Raw genomic sequence first — 20,226 nt, 5'->3', positions numbered from 1 at the left:
GCATAACCGGTTTGCTGGTGGGTCAGTGATGGTCTGTGGAGGCATATTCATGACCTCAACAGGCTCAACCTAGACAACAGGACTCTGAATGCCATTAGGTACCAGGATCAATTGATATCATTGACACTTCACACTTACCTAACCTAAATGTTCTAGAACACCTCTAGGACGTTATGTTTCTGTCCATTCAACGCTGCCAGGTTCAACCTGAGAGCTCAGCTCTGATCTAGGTGTTTTGCTTCATTGCCTTTAAAGGCCTGAAAGGGTTAATGAACTCATGGACCAGAAAATGCTATCAGAATATTTAGTAATGTTCTTCCCTTTTGCAGAGATAAAATATAATTACCAACAAACTAAATAAGTATTCTGTCATTTGAATGAACTAGTCATGCAAAAAACAAACCAAAACTGAAGCTCCATTTTGCAGTGCAGGTGTCCTTTCTTCCCCCTGTCAAGCATGAGCCTGCGAGTGTTCGCAGGAAAAGAGAAGACAGTCGGTCATTAGCAGCAATGCAGACTTTCAGACTGCTCAAAACATTTTCTGCTGCCGGTCTGGAACAGTTTGTTTTGTGATTGTGTTCTGTGAGCAGCGGTAGCACAGCAGTAAACCCTCACGACTCCTACATCAGACACTCCGCGCTCTGACACCATTTAATGTAATTTCTCCCAAGGCATCAACCAAAACCATTTGCTACGCATGCAAGTGCAACCAAAGAGAGGAGTGCACAGGAAACAGAAGAGAAGAAAGGAGGCATCTGTATTTGATAGAAACCAACATCTGCGCTGATGGGAGATGCCAGCATCGTGTCATCCAGAAAACCAATTTGTACATCCAGTACTGGTACACCATGTGCTTGCTGACTGAGCAACTGATGTTGCTATCAAATGCACCCTTTTTAATTCCTAGTCCTTTAATAAAATCCTGTTTACTAGCTTCTGGGTGACTATATTATAGGTGCAAGCAATGGTTATTTTCCATCCATTAGTTTTTTGGGGAAGTTTGCAGCTAATTGTCAGGAAGTTCAATCAACATTTGCCGTAGGGCAGAGTACCATGTGGACATGTGACCGTTCTTGCTAACATTCATGGGTGATTTAGAATCATGGTTCAGAAACATAAAATATCAAAATGAAAATAATGTTCTATTGGGCAGACTTTTCCTACCTAATACTCAAATGTAACCTTCTTATGGAGTGTTGAATTTTACCTCACAAGCTGATTAGGAAAAAAAAACCCTAATCAGTCAACCTTCAATTTGAATCTTTTCACCGTCTTTTCTTTCCTTAAATTCTAAAAAGCTGTTTAATATTGTGTCTGAATGAACTTTATTTTGGCCATTTGTGGGAAGGCAAAACAATATCAAAATATGAGAAATCTGCAGCCAGATTTCTGGCCATCTGTTGAATTCAGTCTATTATTCACTATTTTTTAAGCTTCTTTGTGATTCTTGAGGAAAACATCTGGATATTTAGGTGCTAAATATTCCACATCTTCATTAGCTTTTCTAGAAAGAAGCTGCTGTTTGGTGAACGTAAGAAGCATTTTAATTGCAAACAGCAGCGTGCTTTGGCAAAAACACTGCTATAAGATGAACTGAGCCGCAGAGTCATATGAGAGATCTGACACTAGGGGGCGGACCTCTTGCATATTAACACATAGTAATATCACATAATTAGTAAGATCAGTTATACTCTCCACCCAGCTGACAATCTCGGGACATGCTGTCTTATTTTAACCGTCTGGTCCCAGTGCAGGGCTCTAATCTATTGTATGAACTGGGACTGACACCTATTTGGTGCAAAACTGCTGTAATGGCACCGACTGTAGGGAAACTGCCATTTTTGGCCCTTCTGTACTGGCTTAAGTTTTCAGCTCTGGAGGTTCCTTTGGAATCTCTGGGAAGTGAGATTGGAGCCAGCCTCAAGTGGCTTTTCTAGGAACTATGGTTTCTGTTGAAGTGAAGACGAAAATATTTTGAATGGTTTAGGGAAATAGTTTTAAACTTTTATTTTATTTTATTTCAACATCTTTTTTTCCCATAGTTTAATGTAATCAGAATCTTAAAAGCGACAAGTAAATCCAGTATGGCGATAGATCTAAAAGACAATATAAAGAGTATAATATTTTTATCTGACATGTAGCAGAGTAGAAGTGCAACCGAAATAATTCAGTTAAAAAAACAGTACTTATAGCTATTATCTGCCACAGCTATGCAGACAAGAACATGTCTAAATAAACACAAACAAGTCTAGCTGATGCGTGCGACTCGCCCTGATGCTTAAATCTCTTTGGTTCAAAGCCAGAGAAGCAGCTTCCTGCATAACTAAGGATGACCACTCCCTTCGTTACCAAAGAAAGGTGAGCCCTGAGGGTGTTTTCTGCTAAAGAAGCCTCATTTAGCCCCTTTATTTCAGAATGAAATGGGCTGCAATGGGCTTTGAAGATAAAGAAGAGCAGAGGTGTGTATAAGAAAAGCAAGATGAATAGAAGGGGTAGGGAAGCAAGGGATACAGGCAAAGTGCAGTGAATGGCTCTTGAGGTAATGTCTGGCTTAACAGCATTTGAGCAGAGAGATCAAGGTGTATCTGCTTTACCATAAGATTCCTATGGAGACAGCATGTAAACAGTGAGTCAAGAGGGCCTTTTGGTTTTCTTTTGGTTTTCCAGGATGGAATCTAGCATCATCTCATCGCACTGGGAGGGTCAAGATGAGAGAGTAAAGGGATAGGTGTGTTCAAACTACTCATTTAACCACCACTGCAATTGTATGTCCATGAAGCTATCTACCTTGCTGTTAGTAACATCATCTGAAGCACTCACTGTTCAGGTTAAAATGATTCAGTCATTTTAAAAATAAACAGTCCTTATTGTGATACAGATACTCATATACAGTCCTGATCAAAAGTTTAAGACCACTTGAAAAATGGTAAAAAAAAAATCATATTTTGCATTGTTGGATCTTAACAAGGTTCCAAGTAGAGCTTCAACATGCCACAAGAAGAAATGGGAGTGAGACAAAACATTTTGATCAGGACTGTATCTTGAGATTGAAGGTGCAGGCATTAATTAAAATTTGCCTCTGCTGCACATGAATGCCAAAGACTTTTTATATCCTCCGCCTTTGGCGTGCTATGTCTGTGTTTGATCTTTAGCCACATACATAAAGTGTGATTAGGCAGAATGGAGAAGTCCATCTTTGTCAGTTGGGACAAAGATGGGAGCAATGTGGGAGCTTACAGAAACCTCCCGCTATGTAATTTTATTGGTTAAACTCTAAGTTTATGAGAATATATAATTAATATTTTGTTATGTAATATAATTACACACTAATCAATCTGTAGGATGAAGTATATCTGTAGGTACAACACCCTTTCATCTCTCATATAATCTCAAGAAACAACTAACTGTATCTTGAGTTATAAACATAATAGTCTGGTCATTGATGCAGTCTGGGTGACTGGGCACTTAAATAAATCAGCCAGTCTCCAGATACTGTTTTCTGCTTTAAAGTGTGTTTTCCTTTTTTAAATGTTGGTTCCTCTTCTGATGATGCTTCTGGTGTTTCTGCTCTCCTCGTTATTCCCTGTCTTGAGTTCCTCTGTGCATAAGTAGATTTGTCAATCCATGTTCCCCTGTCCGGTTTAGTACTAGTCTTGGCGTACTAGTCCCGCTTTACTTTTTCCTCCTGTGCCTTGTTTTAGTTTCACTTCTGGTTTTTACCCCTCCTTTTTATTCAATCTTTGTTGTCTCGTCACCTTTGCCCTGCTCCAAGCTGTTTTTTTGTTTGTGCTCCCTGTGTGTTGTTCCTCATGCTTGGTTTCTGGATTCCTGTTTAAAGTTTATTACCTCGCCTGCCTTAGCATTTTAGGGCTTGGGTCCTCCCCATCGTGTGTACTTATATCATTGATTGTTCACAGTCCAAATGTAATGTTCCATCCATTCATTCGCTTCCGCTTATCCTTTTCAGGGTCGCGGGGGGCGCTGGAGCCTATCCCAGCTGTCATAGGGCGAGGGGCGGGGTACACCCTGGACAGGTCGCCAGTCTGTCGCAGGGCCAACACACAGGGACAGACAACCATTCGCGCACACATTCACTCGCACATTCAAACCTAGTGGCAATTTGGATTATCCAATTAACCTATCCCCACAAGTTGCATGTCTTTGGACGGTGGGAGGAAGCCGGAGTGAACCCACGCAAACACGGGGAGAACATGCAAACTCCACACAGAACTCAGGACCTTCTTGCTGTGCGGCAACAGTGCTAACCACCGTGCCACCGTGCTGCCCCTTAAAATGTAATGTTATTTAGTTTTAATCACACAATCTTGCTATGTCCCTCCTTGGTAATCAAGACAATGATTGAGGCAGGACTTACGGCACAGGACTTTGAGAGCATGCAATTACCTTTCCCAGGTTATTTATTTATTTATTGTAGCAAAAAAAAATTCATGCTGTTTTTCCACTTATTTGTTCTAGTAATGACATGATAATCATCTCTACACCTTTAGTTTACACTTAAAATGTTTTGAGTAAGTATGATTGTTTGGTCAAACCAAAAATAAAATGAATAAATAATGAGATTTAAATGACTAAGGTAGACCAAGTGGATAATTAAACTAGGTGTGTATTAAATGCTACGCTTAGATTTAGTGAAGAAACATCTGTTAGAGGTTAAGAGATAGGTATCTTCACACACAGCATGTAAAAGTAAAGAGAACGCTTATGTTTATGTGCAGAGACAGCGTGCATAAATAGCTCTGGGATTAAGGTCACAGCCTTTAGCGAGTGACTCACTTATAATGTATACAAATGCACACAAAGACAGATTCATGCATGCATGTTTCTGTGAAAGATCTTTTTTAAGCCACATACTGTACCTGCTTAGAAGATCTGGCTGTAAGTCCTCAGTGATGAAAGTGATGGTAAAGACTTCAATCAACAAAGCATTTATAACTAAGAGATATTTTAGAAAGTTACGTTCATATAAAAAAATCATCAGTCTTGAATATCTCGTAGCTGGCCGTAGCTTTAATAAAAAGTTGGAAAAGGGTGATACAGATTCCAGATTGTAGGTGACACTGCAAGAAAGGCTGGAATAAAACTGATCCACTTTGGTGGGGAAAGACGCCTCACCTATAAAAATTCAGTATCAGTGGAAAAGCACTCCATCACCTGTGTTACATATGTGGACTTTGATTACTGAATAAATATCCTGGACAAATGTATATGTATATGTATATGTTGACTTGATCAAAGCATGTCTAAACTGAATCAGCACAAACTGTTTCTACTAAGATCCGGTCTCTATATGGTCTTCCTCCTTCCTCCTCATATGTGTTGGGTTTTTTTTAATTATCATGTACTGTTTACATGTCAAAGTTCTTCGACATTTTTACATGTGAATGCACGTCTCATCTCCTCTCAGTCTCTTGGCCTACACTCACACCCCTTTTCCTTCTTCTTCTCCTTCTCTCCTCTCCAACTCCACTCAGACTTTCTATCTAATAATCCATCCATCTTTGTGCTCGAATGGAGGGCTAATGCTTTCCATCTGTGTGTATCAGTTGTGGGGCTCCAAGGGCAAGGCCTGCCACTCTTTGCCTATTCACCCCGCCCACCCCTCCCATCTCCACTTCAACTCCTTTCTGACAAAACCCTGTCTGGTTCCACTCAGCCCTGAAGTCTAAGATCCCACTCCACGCTGGGGCCCCTCCTGGCCTGAGGCAGCAGGGGGAGGCTGGTCGGGCCCCTGGATCCTGCAGATTCTGAGTCACTGTGAAACGATTCATTTCTTTCCAAACATGCATAAACATACACGACTATTAATATGCTGATGAGAAGCAAAATAAGAGCTTTTTTAAAAAAAAAAAACTATCTGTAGAGCACAAGCTACATATTCAACTTAATGCTGCACCTTTTCTGCTTTTGCAGACTGGAAAAAAAAACAAAATAACATTTACATATTTAAATATTTACATATTTACATATTTACATAAGGCAAAGGCATAGAGGTTAATTTGGTAAAGAGATTTTCCAACTTGTTTTAAATCACCCTAATAGGAAAAGAAAAAATGCATTTTGCTGGGCATAAAATTCTATATATAAAACGTATTTTATACATATATGTAAAATGTGTAAAACAGATGATCCAAAAACAATACTGTCCACAGGTGCTGTATGTCTACAGGAAGAAATGACAGCGTTTTTTGTCTAAATCACACTTTTTCTGTCTTCTTCTGGGGCTTCGTGTCTCTGTGATTGTGAATGTGTCAGATGTTATTTTGACTGTGCTCTTATTGAGGGAACAGAATGTTGTGTTCTCAGAATATTTTTACAAACGTGCATGAACAAAATAATTAATCAGTTGTTGTACTGCCACCCACTGGACAGCCAGTGGGTGGCAGTGACTGATGTTAAACTATAACATCAGTGTGTGATAGTTTATATAGTCAGAGACTATTATATTGTCATATTTAAATATATATATATTTTTGTTATTTTATAGTTTTTACACTGCGTATATTATTTATTTGTGTGTCAAATTCATAAGTTAAAATGTCTGTTGTAACAAACTCTTTGAAAAGCACATGTTTAAAAAAATGAAGTTCAGAAATCTTTTTTTCATGCCTAAAGATGAGTAAGAATACTTGAGTATGAGTACGAGAAAATCTTGATTGAGGTTGTCATAATTCATGCATGAAAGGGTTTACTGTAAAAAGTACAAATTTTAAACAAACTCTATTTCCAGCACTTCAAAAGGTACTGATCTGCTGCCATTTTGTATCATAGTCATGAGTTTTCACTATAGGACCTCTGACATTTTGGTTAGACAATTTGAAGATGTCAGCATAGACTTTGAGAGATGTGATGAGATTTCTTTCTTCTATTATATGACGTTTTACTGATTAAATAGTCCCTCAGTTAGCCATAATGTTAGAATAAAAAAAATGAATGATTTATAATACAATGAACAGCATCTGAAAACCCATTCCACCATTGTTTCCTCATCGACTCATCCCGCTGTCATTCAAAGAAAAAAAGCAGGTTAAGCCCTGCATGGGTGAGCCATCTATCACAGGGACCAGCTGAAAACCACTTTTTAATGTTCATTTATATCTGGACTAAATTGACACATACCAGGGATGTAAAACCCGTTTGACATCGTAGGTCCAGACACCGCGCACTTTGATCTCTAGTGGGCTGGACCAGTGAAATTTCCAATTTTTGTCGGCACAAAGAAGTTTAACTACGCATGTTATCTCGGCGATAAAGGAGCACAATTTCTGCAGTACATTTCAGTTTGTCAACATGATAAAGAAATCCTACACAACACAAAGTTTTGATTATATTCACAGAAAATATACTACTTTGTAAAAAAACTAAACAAAACAGAAATTTCTATAGTATACAATTAATAGCCATGAACAGTTCTGTCGTTAATTGTGTATCTATTACTTTAATTACTTTGGTGTAGTAAAGATGGCTATAGAGGAGGTCTTTATCAGTAAGAAAAACTGTAAAACCTGTTTTGAAAATACAGTTAAATGTCCAAAATTCATGTCTTCCTTCCTATTTTCCAAAGCCAACCAGTGAGCCGGATTAGAGTCTTTGCCAGGCTGATTCCGATTCTTATGTGTGATACCCCTGACATGTGCAATGAATCATTTGACCATGGGATAGACCACCCAGTATTTTTCTTAAAGTCTGATTGCACAGAAATCAACCCACTCTCTGTGGGGATAGTTAATGCTTCAGCAGCATGTAATCATGGTGGAGCAATGCAAGTGCCATAAAAGGGAACACTCACCATAATACTCAAAGCAGTTTTAGCTGTTCCTCAGATTTCTAGCTGTGTAGCAAAACTTCAGTCAGAGACTGTAAATGTGTTATTTGCAACAACATTGTCTGGGCTGCAACATTAGCCTTCATTTCAAAAGACAAACAGTGGGCAGCAGGTGTTTTTATGTCAGGTGAAAATGTGTGGCAACAAAAAATATGCATGTTTGTATGGTTAGCATGTCTGGGTGTGATACAACTGTACAGCTCAGTGTTCTGGAAAACGCTCCTTTTTTTATCTGTTCTTGCATCAGTGACAAACGCATTACTGCAGTCCCAACAAAACCGCTTTTGTGGAAAAGCCTTGGTTTGGATTAAAAGCAACGAGTGCGTTTTGGGTACATGGACTTGAAAGGGACCTTGAGCCGAATGTGCAGGATCACCGTGGAGATCAGATGTGTGATTATGATAGGTCTCCCTTTTCCTGGAGATAAAGGCTTGAATGGATGTCTGTCCTCTTTTTTTCTTGATTCTAAAAGAAACAGTTTGACATTTTGGGAAATTGTGTCTGCACAGTAGGGGCCTGTTAGCGATGAATAGGGGAATAGGCTCCCCCGCAACCCGAGTTATGTAAGTGATGGGATGGCTGTACCGCATACTGTATATAAATGATGGAAGTTTAAAGCCTCTAGTTTGGCATTTTGGTCAAAATGCTAAACAATTTTGGGGGGGATTTGTCTTTTAAACTGGATATGATCATATTTGGCAGCGACCATAAAGTCATAGTGTAATTCTGTAAGTAAATATATGCAGTTTACTTAGACCTACAGTTCATGAAGCCTGAAAAAGCTATGATAAACTTAACATTAAAAGGTCAAAATTAAAATCTAGCATAGGATAAGAGGCAGGTTTCATCCTGAATCACCAGTTAATCGAACATACAAGTGTTTGAATCCAGTGAGAGGCTGTGCAGACACAGGGAGAACATGCACGCTTCACACAGAGGGACCACAGGCGGCCACTAGATTCAAACCCAGGATTTTCTTGCTGTGGTGTGACAGTTCTAACCACTGCATCACAGTGAAATATATATTTATCATTAACATCGTTAATGCATTTTGTAAGCTGGCCACCAATCTGTAAATTTATCATGTAGATGCAGGCAGCAGTGAAAACAGCAATTGTTTCCATGTTTTTGTTTCATACAATGTCATTTAAAAAAGATTCCTGTCCCCTCAAAAAATAAAGAAATTATTTTGAGTAAAATGCAACTAATATATATAAAATCAAAGGCTGATTAATTCAAGTAATTCATTTTTACTTACAATGTGCTTGCTATGAACTGAATGTACAAAAGAAAAAACAAGTAAATGTGATTTGAGCAGACTTAATCTTGTATATGTACTTGTGTAACAAAATTACAAGGAAATTTTACATGTATTTTTTTTAATTAATTTTAATTAATTTTTGAATGTTTAAATAAATATATGAAAACCACAGAGCCTAACAAATTTAAAGACTTCTACCCAATCCCCATCCATTCATGTTTAAATCATTTTTTTTTAGAAATCATGTTTCTTTAATAGTTAATCCACGGATTAGATAGATAGATAGATAGATAGATAGATAGATAGATAGATAGATAGATAGATAGATAGATAGATAGATAGATAGATAGATAGATAGATAGATAGATAGATAGATAGATAGATAGATAGATAGATAGATTTCTGTTATTAATTTGCTATTTTAAAAAAACACTAAAACTAAATAATAACACAAATTATTATTTTTCCATGAATATGCCAAATTAGCTATTTACATGCATTCATTAACAGATAAATTAATTTCATTGGTTGAATGATATTTTATTATCAATGGCATTTGATGTTATTTCAAATGTTAATTTGAATATTAATTTCTAACAGACAGGTCGAGTGTGCCAGCTCAAGTATAGGTATGAAAACAAGACTGCAGTTTATTTGCTGAATTTATTTGGGACTTGCTTTTTTGCGGGAGATACCCTGCACCCCAGCTGTTTGCCCAAATTTTATGTCCTTAAAATACTTTTTGCTTGTGCTAAATGTATTATTATGTATTCCCTCACAACATATTTTTGTAATTTTAAACAAGCTTTTGACATATTTAAAAAATATTTGTTTTCCTGTTCTTGTAACAGGTGATCTAATAAATTTGTTATACACTGTACATCTGCACTGATATCCACTGATGTCAGCGTTTATATTTAACAAAAATTCTTGTGTAATAATCTACATAAGAGCATGTTTTGAAAAAAAAAATGGAACAAAGTCTGTTAAATCAAAGCCATATGGGCTTTTTTTCTCACTGGCCACTCAAGCCTCAAAACCCACAAAAAGCTGTTTTTAGCATAAAACTGATCCAGGAGTGAATACTGACTTGCATGCATGGAGTTTGGTATAAGTAGAAAGTAAAAGTTATAATTAATATTTTATCCTTACCTATGTACGACACAGATCTGAAATAATGATGAGGCAACATGCCATGTTTTTACTGCCTCCTCCTGTCTTCCTCTTCCTGTCTCTCGCCTCTTCCTGTCCTCCTTTCATCTCTTCTCCTCTCCCTCTGCTCCCGCCGTCTTCTTTCCATTCCCTGCTCTCTCTCTCCCCTCCTTTTCTTTTGATATCTTTTTTTTTAAAGGTCTGTGTCTGTACTCGCATGCAGCACGCACACTCACAGTCATACATTCAGTGAAACAACATGTCTCATTATCGGTCCCGACCAGCTGGCAGCTTTGTAATTAAACTATTTGTTTTTGTTTGTTGTTCTGCACACATTCATACGTCTCTCTCTTCAGGATTTTCTCTCTTACACCAGCACACCGAGTCATGTTTGTCTTTCTTTTCTTTTTTTTCCTTTTCCTTTTTTTTGCCATCTTTCGCGCACTCACATGTCAAAAACTGCACTGCACAAAGCCACAGCCTCAGTCTTGAATAGAGCCAGAAATAGCATTGGGTTTGACTTGGAATCGGCTTAAGTCTTCAAAGAGAAAAAATTTTGATGCTGCAATAGGAGTGACGGTGGGAGAGGGGTGAGCGAGGGGATAGAAGCTGAGAGGAGAACAGAGCAGATCTGGTTGTTATATCCAGCTGTGAAAAAAAAAAGAAAAAAAGAGGGGGGGCAAAAACTTCAAAGACTCATGTTGCCATGGTAACAGCATGGTGCCTGCTTTAAAGCCCAACCCCACCCACCCAGCGCCCCCATCCTCAAACACGCACACACATACATACACACAGAGAAATGTAATAAATGTATTCATAAAAATTGATGTCAGCCGAGGAGGAGTGGGTGCAGACTCACATCCTAATCATTCCTCTTTCTGCTCCATCCCTCACTTTTCTTCCGTGGACGCTGCTGCTGTCCGGCCGAGATCACATTGACGTGTTCAGTGACGGGCACCACTGCAGCTAATTAAAACCCGATAGGGTTAGCAGCCAACGCTTCAGTTTCCCTGTGTGATATGATTGGTTTAGTCTTATCTGATGGTAGTGGAGTTGGCCTCTTCATGTCTCTCTGGATTGATGTTTGGGGCTTGTTCCCTATAATTTGACGTGCCATCACTTCATAGCCGCTGGATCTTAAATTCCATTCATAATCAGATCCATCTCCCAGTCGGGCTGTTTTCCTTTTTCGTGTTTGTCAGATGAAGTTTTGTGGTCTTGCTGGTTTTCCATCGACTGTCAGGCAGTTTTTAGGCACAGGCTACATCTTCATCCTTTCACGGATAAAGCGCTACGAGACCTTCCATTTTAATTTCTGTTTATGTGATCTGCTTTGATGATGTTATTTTCACATACTAGTGTTTTATAAATTTGTACTATCTGGATTTTTATTTGTTGCTCTGTGAAATAGTTGGTCCGACTTATTGATTCAGATAGCAATATTTGAACGGATTAAACTGCCATGAATTTTCTTGCAAAGCAGTCACAAGCACTTGATTTCTCCAGTAATTTAGCTTTTAATCAAATACACCTTTTATCAAAGCAACTGCAGTAATATACAACTAACCCCCCACCCAACTAATATACAGCTTTGCAACAGTAAGTAACATATTACAATAATGGTAATATTATTGCTATCTTGGGATTTCGTCATGATATTGTTGGTATGAAGTGAAAACTTGCTCACCTCTAAATGTCCCATTTAAATGGGTGTTTTTGTTGTCTTCCAACTTTTCCCTGCTTCTCTGACTCAAGCACAAAGAATATCTACATTTACTTTTTATTTTCACAAGTCACAGCAGGCTGTTTTCACCCGCACATACCTAATATTGTAGTTATTGTCCAGTATTTCCTTTATCAATAGTATTTGTGGTACCTAAAAACAAGTACTATGGCAACAACTTTTCATATCTTTGTGCAAATCTAACCATCTAACCACCTCTGGCCAGCTCTGGTGCAGTCGATCAAAGATGTAAGGCTCAAGGTAAAAGCAGACTTGGCCATCTGTCAGTTTGCTTCCACTTATCCAACTGAGGATCACATGGTGGCTGGAGCCCATCCCAGCTTTCATGGGGCGAGAGGCGGTCCACCAGTCTAACTCAGAGGGACAGGCAACCAGTCATGCTCACCTTCACACAAAAAAAGCCCCTGGAAGCCAGTGGATTCAAACCCACAACCTTCATTCAGGTCTTCAGTAGTTCCACTTTTGTTTTTAAATTTTGGAATGTTTAGAAATAGTGATTGTTGATCACTTTAAACTGCAGTTTTATTGCAGTTTAATCAAAGTTATGACCCTAGATTGTGCAAACCAAAACTTGTTTGAATCCATCTGTCAAGAGCTATAAACTACAATCAAATAAAGATTTCCTGAGCTAGACATTTACATTGGGTCTTTTTTTTGAGGAAAAAAAAAAGGTGTGCCAGGCATTGTTCATATGAGCTTTTAATCATGTTTCACTTGCTGTTTATATTCTCAGTTCAATATGAAAATTATCCAACAGTAGCGATTTCTGTCACGGACCCAGCTCTGGAGGACTCGGGGTCCGTGAGCAGTTTTGACTCACCTCCCGTTGATATTGTTGTTATTATTATTTTGGTGATGTGTGTGTTTTTCTGCACTGTGCTGTGTTAGTCTGTGTCCCACTCATATGTATAGGTAGGGTATGGGTGTGTATGTCTGCGGGTGTGGCTGGAGGATGGAGCTCAGCCACCTGCAGGCCTGAGGGGTGTGGCCCTGCGGAAGGACTGGCCACACCTGAAGTTCATGCCACACCTGTTGGTGATCAGGGCTCGTCGGGGGAGCTACTTAGGAGAGAGTTGGAGCTCCCACCGGCGCGGGATCATTAAGCTAAGACTCCAAGTCAGTGTGTAGCATTAGGAAGTGCGGATCGTGTGTGTGTGCGCGTGGGTTCAGTGTTTAACGGCTGCTTCTGTATTGTCCTGCAGGTGAAACGAGGGACCAGAAGTGCAGCACGCACAGGGTGTGCAGTAACACAACAGCGGGGAGCACGAGCACGAGCACAGACGTCGGAGGGAAGCACGCACATGGGGTTCGAGGGAGCAACGGGGAGTTATTGTGTTTACAGCTTTCCACTGTAAATAAAGAGCACTGTTTGCATCGCAGAGTCTGCGTTTTGGGTCCTCCTTTCCCCACATCCCCACGGTCTGCCCTCCAGACCGTGACAATTTCTCTTTTTTTCTTTTCTTTTTTTGTTCTGTGGTTCTTGTTGTCTTGTCAGAGGGTTTTTCTAAATAGATATCTTAAAGGTGAGGGGGGGATCAGCGTTTCTATCATAAAGGTCAATGGTTATAATACACCCAGGTTTCGAGGTCATACAAACATAATGTCTTTCTAAGACCCCCCAGAACAATGTGATCCTTTCTGCTTGTTTGACTCGTTTCTCTCTGCTCCGGCCTCCTTTCGTGGCCTCGCGAAGTGCAGGGGTCTGTCATGCATTAAAAAAGAACTGGGTCCAGCTAGTTTGTCCCTGGAGCGTTTCCTGTCTGCTGATGGATGGCTGCCCAGAGACTCCGAGGCTCAAGCTCAGAAGCTGCCAATGAGTTCATGTCAGCTGGAACTCAGAGGTTATTTATGTCTAAAATTCCTTCTGGTTTTACAATTGAGTAATCACCTCGGCGCCATGGTCATCGAGACAGAAAATCAGGTTAGTCGTGGAGGATCTCTCCTCTGCACTTCCATGTTATCAAATGTAATTGGTGCTTAGAGTTCTTGAGAAAGTGGTATCAAGTGTCACATTTTGTCTTACAATGGTCCTGTTGTGCTAATTACTGTTTCCACAGTTAAATTATGAGCCTAAATATGAGCCACAGTGTGTCATAAGTTGAACTGGAAGTTAGCACCAACCCTGAAACATTGCTGCTCCCTTCATCTTTCTGATGAGACCTAAACATCAGATAAATGATGATGTCTTTTTTCCTTAACACGATGATGCTGTTGTCTGAGGCAAAGAGGAGTATGAGGAGCAGCTGTACCCAAAACATTCCCTCCAAGTGGTTTGAGGCGACCCAGGGCCAGCTGGGAAGAGTGCTGCGGTAAGGACACTCATGCAATGTAACACAACCACTGACATGCAGCCTCATACCTCCCATAAGTCACCTTACCATGACTAGTAAACTAAGGTTGATGCTGCATCAGTGTTAATTTACATATTTCATGATTACATTTTTTTTTATATCTTACAGCAGTGACTGATTGTTATTACAGCCAAATTACTGTCAAAATGAAATTAGACTTTCTTCATCAAAGAGATCTTTGTGGAGGCGTCTCCTGCTGCTCCATCCGGAGCAAAAATGAAAAATCGTGATGCAAATTCATTTTATTCAATTTATTACCTAATGACCTAATGTCTTCTGCGTTTCAGTCATCTGGTTAGTTTAATGGGACTCCGCCTTCAGATGAACAAAAACTGCAACACTGGCAAAAATATTGGAGTATATTAGGAAATACATATTAGCTTTCCTATGGAGAATAAGATGAAAAGATTAACACCACTTAACCCACAGATAGAAGCGGGTTGGCTTTACTAAGCAGATGTACTGCAAGCAGAAGAGACATATTTGCCTCTTTTAAAGTAAAAATCTTCAAAAACAGGAACGCTAAAGTAGATTATACAAAAAAAACAAAGTACAAAATGCAGTTTGTGGATTTCTAGAGTTGTCTGTGATTTGCCAGGAAACTCACAGATTACAGGAGACCAGCATCGATGTGTAATCTTCTTGCCTGCTGATCCTTTTGCTTTGCCCTTGCACCAACTGACATGTCAGCCCAGCATCTGATATGTATCTCTGGTTGAGCTGTGTTTTCAAATGGGTTCAGATCTGGTGACTTTAAAGAGCATTTTATTCAGATCATTTTTTTAATACTCATCAAATCATCCAGCAACACCCTGCGTCCTGTATTTGGGGTCAGTCCCATCCTGAAAGAGAATACTCCGGCCAGGATTACAATGTTAGATAGAAAGGATAAAAGTTATCAACATTCCTACTCTCAACTATGGTCACGAGCTCTAGTTAGTGTCACGTCACAGATCCAAGCAGCTGAAATCAGTCTCCTTCGAAGGGTGAGGCGCTCGGTGTTGTTTTTCAGTGGGAAAAAGGAGCAACCTTAACTCTTTGCCATGCTATCAAAGCTTTTCCCCTTTCATCTGTCACCCAGCAAACAAGTCCTTTCTACTTGTATCCACATCCTACACTTAAAGAATGAACTACAATCATTCTGCATCATACATGAGCAGATTTCCTTATAACCTTATGGAAGCCTGAGTATCGCTTGAGGAAGGATCTGTTTATATGTCCAGCTGTCGTCCTGTACTGGTGGACCACGACTCCAGTGTTATATGAAGCTTTTATTGTTTTCAGTCTTTCACTGTAAATATCTTTGTGTTACCAACACCCATGCTTAGTGATTGCAGTGTATGCTCCATTAACTGAATCTGGCTTTGGCTTTATTTACACAGCATGACAAAATCCATTTGTTGTATCTTCTAGTTCCCACGCACCGAGGCACCTACTCTACCAGAACACCATTCTGTATATATGTAGCTGTGTAAGCTCACAGAAGAAGGATTCAAAGATGGTTTTGGTTTAACCCTTCCACGGGTAATAGCCATGTTTCCTTCTGTTTATATGCCAACAGAAATTTCAGTCAAAGTCTTTGAAGCCAGATGTGGAACCCTACAGTCTTCCTGTTGTGATTAGGACTTTGCTGGATCTCACCCCAAATGTAATTTAATATATTCACAAATCCTGAATCCTGGTCTAATCAGCCTCAGTTTCTCCTCTTCGCCTCCTTTATCATCCCAAACCAGGTGGTTCTGTGGGCCTGTGCTGTAATTAAAAAAGTGCAAATGGGGTAATCCTGTAAAACAAATCCTTCTGTCTCTGTTAATGAAGACCCCCTAACTGCTTTTTTGTGTAATGAAATATTTGTCTGTGAGTAAACCAGCATTGCTCTCTCCAAAGAGACATGCCAGTCAGACAGCCAGTCAGGATTAGCAGTTTCACGGACAGACTGGGCCACTTTTGGCTGAGCTGCAGTCTGAAAACGATCCAAGAGATAAATGTTTAAAAAAAAGAGAAACAATGTAAGTATGTCAAGCTGGAGTTGTGGTTGCAATTTGTTGTAATAGCTCCAAAATGCTGCCATATTTAAAGGCAGAAAACTATCTGTAACATATATTTAATTTTACCTGTTGAAAAATCAAACACTGACCATTAGAGACACAAAAGATCCAAACCCCAGCGACCAGAATCAAGAGAAAACAAATATTTGTTAAGTGTCCCATCCCATCAAAATGGACACAGCTACAGTTACATACAAACTTTCTTTCCTTGCTTTAATTGAAAAATGTTGTGGTTGGTGAAAGGGCTTGGGATAGGCTTGACAAAACCCAGATTAAATAGATTCAGAGTAATCCATCCCCTTAGGCTTCTTCTTTTGACAATGCATTGCCGATTCATTCCACACCTGTAACTACAGCTCGTGCAATCCAGTGCAACTGCTCCACAGTAGACACTGCATTTGTGGCCCTTTTAATATTTAGTCTTTATTGAACTCAAGCCAAGGAGAGCATTGGTGCCTCCTCTGGATTCAAAAAGAAGTTTGATTGTCTCGCAGGAAAATGACCATACTTCTCACTTGACCTACACTGTGACCTCAGTACATGCTTTTTTAATGAGTTCATGCTATCTCATTGGCAACATCATTATTGTTCATGTTGGCCATTAAACCAACATTAAAGGAAAGGATGCCTGAGTCAGAGTCAGGCCATGTCCACACTAATACAGTTTTGTTTGAAAACACATCGTTTTCTCTCCGTTTTGGCCTCCCGTCCACGCTGAGACGGTGTTTTCGGTCAAGGAAAACGCAGCGTTTTGAAAACGCTCTCCAAAGCGGATAGATTTGAAAACACAGTTTTTGTGTCACATTGTGGACATCGAACCGGAGCCTTGAAAACGATGACACATTTTAGTCATGTGATGCAGTCATGTGACCAATTAAACTAAGGTAGCGGAGGGCATTAAACAGCAGTGGTTTTCTTTGCTCTCAAATTTTCGTGGTGGGGGGCGGCATCACGGGCCTCGGCAAAAATAAATAAATAAATAAAAATAGCTCGTATTCATGCTGCCCCGACGTCATGCCAGCGCATATTGGGAATGGCATAGGCACTGATTGGTTTTCTATCGCCCATTTGCTGGGAGTAAGGGCGCCCTCCATTTGCGAGGTGCGCCTGCTGCTTGCAGCACAGGGAGGAGAGGGCGGGGCGGCGGGGGATTCTCTGGCTGGCTGGAGCAGCATCCAATAACCAACTCACAAAATAAAAACAAACCAACAAACACGAAAACACCAGACATTATGATACAGACTTATAATTTGCACCGATGTTTTTCGAAATTCTGTACGCGAAAAGTGAGCGCGAGAGCCCTCGGTGCGCCTGCTCGCTGCTGAAGTCAAAGTAAAACTTTATTGTCAACTCCGCTACAGTACAGAATATAGAGAGACGAGACGACGAGGCTCCAGTTACAGCAGTGCAAGTAAACAAACAATATATATAAGAAGAGTAAGAAAATAAATATGCACTTTAGGACCAGGGATAAAGGGATCAATAACAATTTAAAATTTATATTTTACAGTTTGATGATTTAAAGTCTCACACACAGCCCGTCGAAAGGGGAGGGGCCCTGCTGCTTCCAAATAGAGCACATTTCATTCATAATGATGTAAATCCAAGCCCATTATGTATTCATGATCTGAATCCTGGGTTGTCTGAAATCCCAGAAATAAACCTTAGACAAAGTGAATCTGTGAACTAAGGTGTAGGTGTGCTAGGTTATGTTGTGGTGATCCTCGATATGGGGGATGGGTGTTCATACTGGAGTGCAAAATTAAAACCAATGGAAGATGGACAAGAAAAGTTCAAATCCATCAGGTGCTCAGTTTAGAAAAAATAGAAAAGAAGAGGAGGAGAAGATGCAGGTAAGCAAATGTGTCATTGGATAATGGCAGGTCATCCTGAAACAATCAGAATCAGAATACTTTATTAATGCCTAAAGAAATTATGTGGGTTACAGTTGCTCCAAGAAGAAATGGTAAAAATAGCAACAGTAACAGACTAAACTCCAAACAATACATTATTTTACAGATTTTAATATTAATTAGTCATTGTCAATTGTTGATTTGTTCTGTTCTCATTGTATGACGAATTATGATGGCTGTTTGGTAGCTATTTGCATACTATGCCTCTCTCTCTCTCTTCATATGTGTGTGTGTGTGTGTGTGTGTGTGTGTGTGTGTGTGTGTGTGTGGTGGTGGGTGCCAGAGGGTGTGTTCGCCCAGGACGCCAAACAGGTTAGGACCGCCACTGCGTACAACTCTGTAAAAACGACTGAAAACAATAGTGTGGACGCAGAGCGTTTTCAGATGAAAACGCCGTTTTCAAATTTATCCGGGCTAGTGTGGACGTAGCATCAGTCAGATCCACCTTTCACTGATCATGGCCAGCTTCAAAGCACCAAAATGATGATGGCCAAAATGGTCCACTTAAGGCTTCAAGATGGAACTTTGTTATCTGGCAGGTGACGAGATGTTCACTGTCTATGTTGTATTAAAGATTAACTACTAAAATGTGGTCATATTGCTCTTTCCTCCTATGAATGTTTGCTAAACTTGTCTGCTACTGAATCCTGTGCAGCAGACCAAAATTGTTTGATAATATAAAATATTGCTGTTTGAGTGACCTCTGCACACAGCTAGTGCATTACCACACTACCAAACTACAAACTGCAGCATTCTTCCTAGACAATGTGTACAATCTGTGACAGGACTGATCAGTACAACTGAATAACTGCTGGCTCAGACACCTGACATCACTTCCTTTTTTTTAAGAAAAAATAAAAGTCAAGTTGTCAAACAAACTTCATTTCTACATCACTGCAGTAAATGCGCCTGCCACAGCAGTGCACTTATGTACATACATGAAAACATGCGCGCACACGCACGCACACACATGCACACACATGGTATTCAAACACTTCTCTCACCACCGCTAGAGCTTTGATGAGGTTAGCCCTGCTGGTGGCTTTAAAAAAGAAGAAGAAGAAGCACAGAACTGACTGTCACGGCGGGGTGCGCCGGTGTGTTTTTGAAACAGGACCCAAAAGCAGATGTGGACGAGGTGTTGCAGGTTTAAACAGAAAGCGATCCTTTATTTGGATGATTGCAGGAGTAAACCAGGAAACCAAAGTAAACTGACAAGACACTAAGAAACAAAATACTAAACGGTACTGAGACCAAAACCTAAACTATAACTATGACTGAGGTGGAAATAAACAGGCTAAGACTATGACTAACGTGGAAATAACAGACGAAAACTAGACCTATGACTGAGGTGAGGTAAACAGACGAACCGACAATGGCATGCAGAAAACAAAGGGCTTAAATACATACAAGAGGTGATCAGGGGAAGTAGAGACACATGAGGGGAACAGCTGACTAACATAAACCTAATGACAGGACCAGGAGAGGAAAGCTAAATACAATAAACAAAGAACACATGACACTGTCAGAATAAAACAGGAAACACTAAAACTAGACATGACAGCACAAACTAACAGACCTAATACATAATGAATAAATACAAGAACCCAAAACATAGAAAACCAGAGGAACAATAAACAAAAGCTGCCCAAACTAAAGACAGAGAGGAAATGACACAAAACGAATCACATAACAAAATGAGACAAATACAAACATGAACTCAGAGCGCTGGGTCAGAGACCCAGCCTGTGACACTGACCAAATAATTTTAAATAGTTTGGGCATTTTTTTTATTTTACCCTGAGCCACTGAGTTCTGCTTCAAATTATGTTAATTTTGACATTCTTTCCAGTATTTGTGCAAGGATCTTTAAATATTTTCTCCCTAGCAAAGAACAACTAAAACTCTTGCCTG

This window comes from Mchenga conophoros, linkage group LG17 (assembly GCF_057382185.1).
Source record: "Mchenga conophoros isolate Kocher_MC1m ecotype Shallow Benthic linkage group LG17, M_conophoros_male_GT1.1, whole genome shotgun sequence".
NCBI classification, from domain to species: Eukaryota; Metazoa; Chordata; class Actinopteri; order Cichliformes; family Cichlidae; genus Mchenga; species Mchenga conophoros.
Note: the sequence above shows the minus strand (reverse complement) of the source record.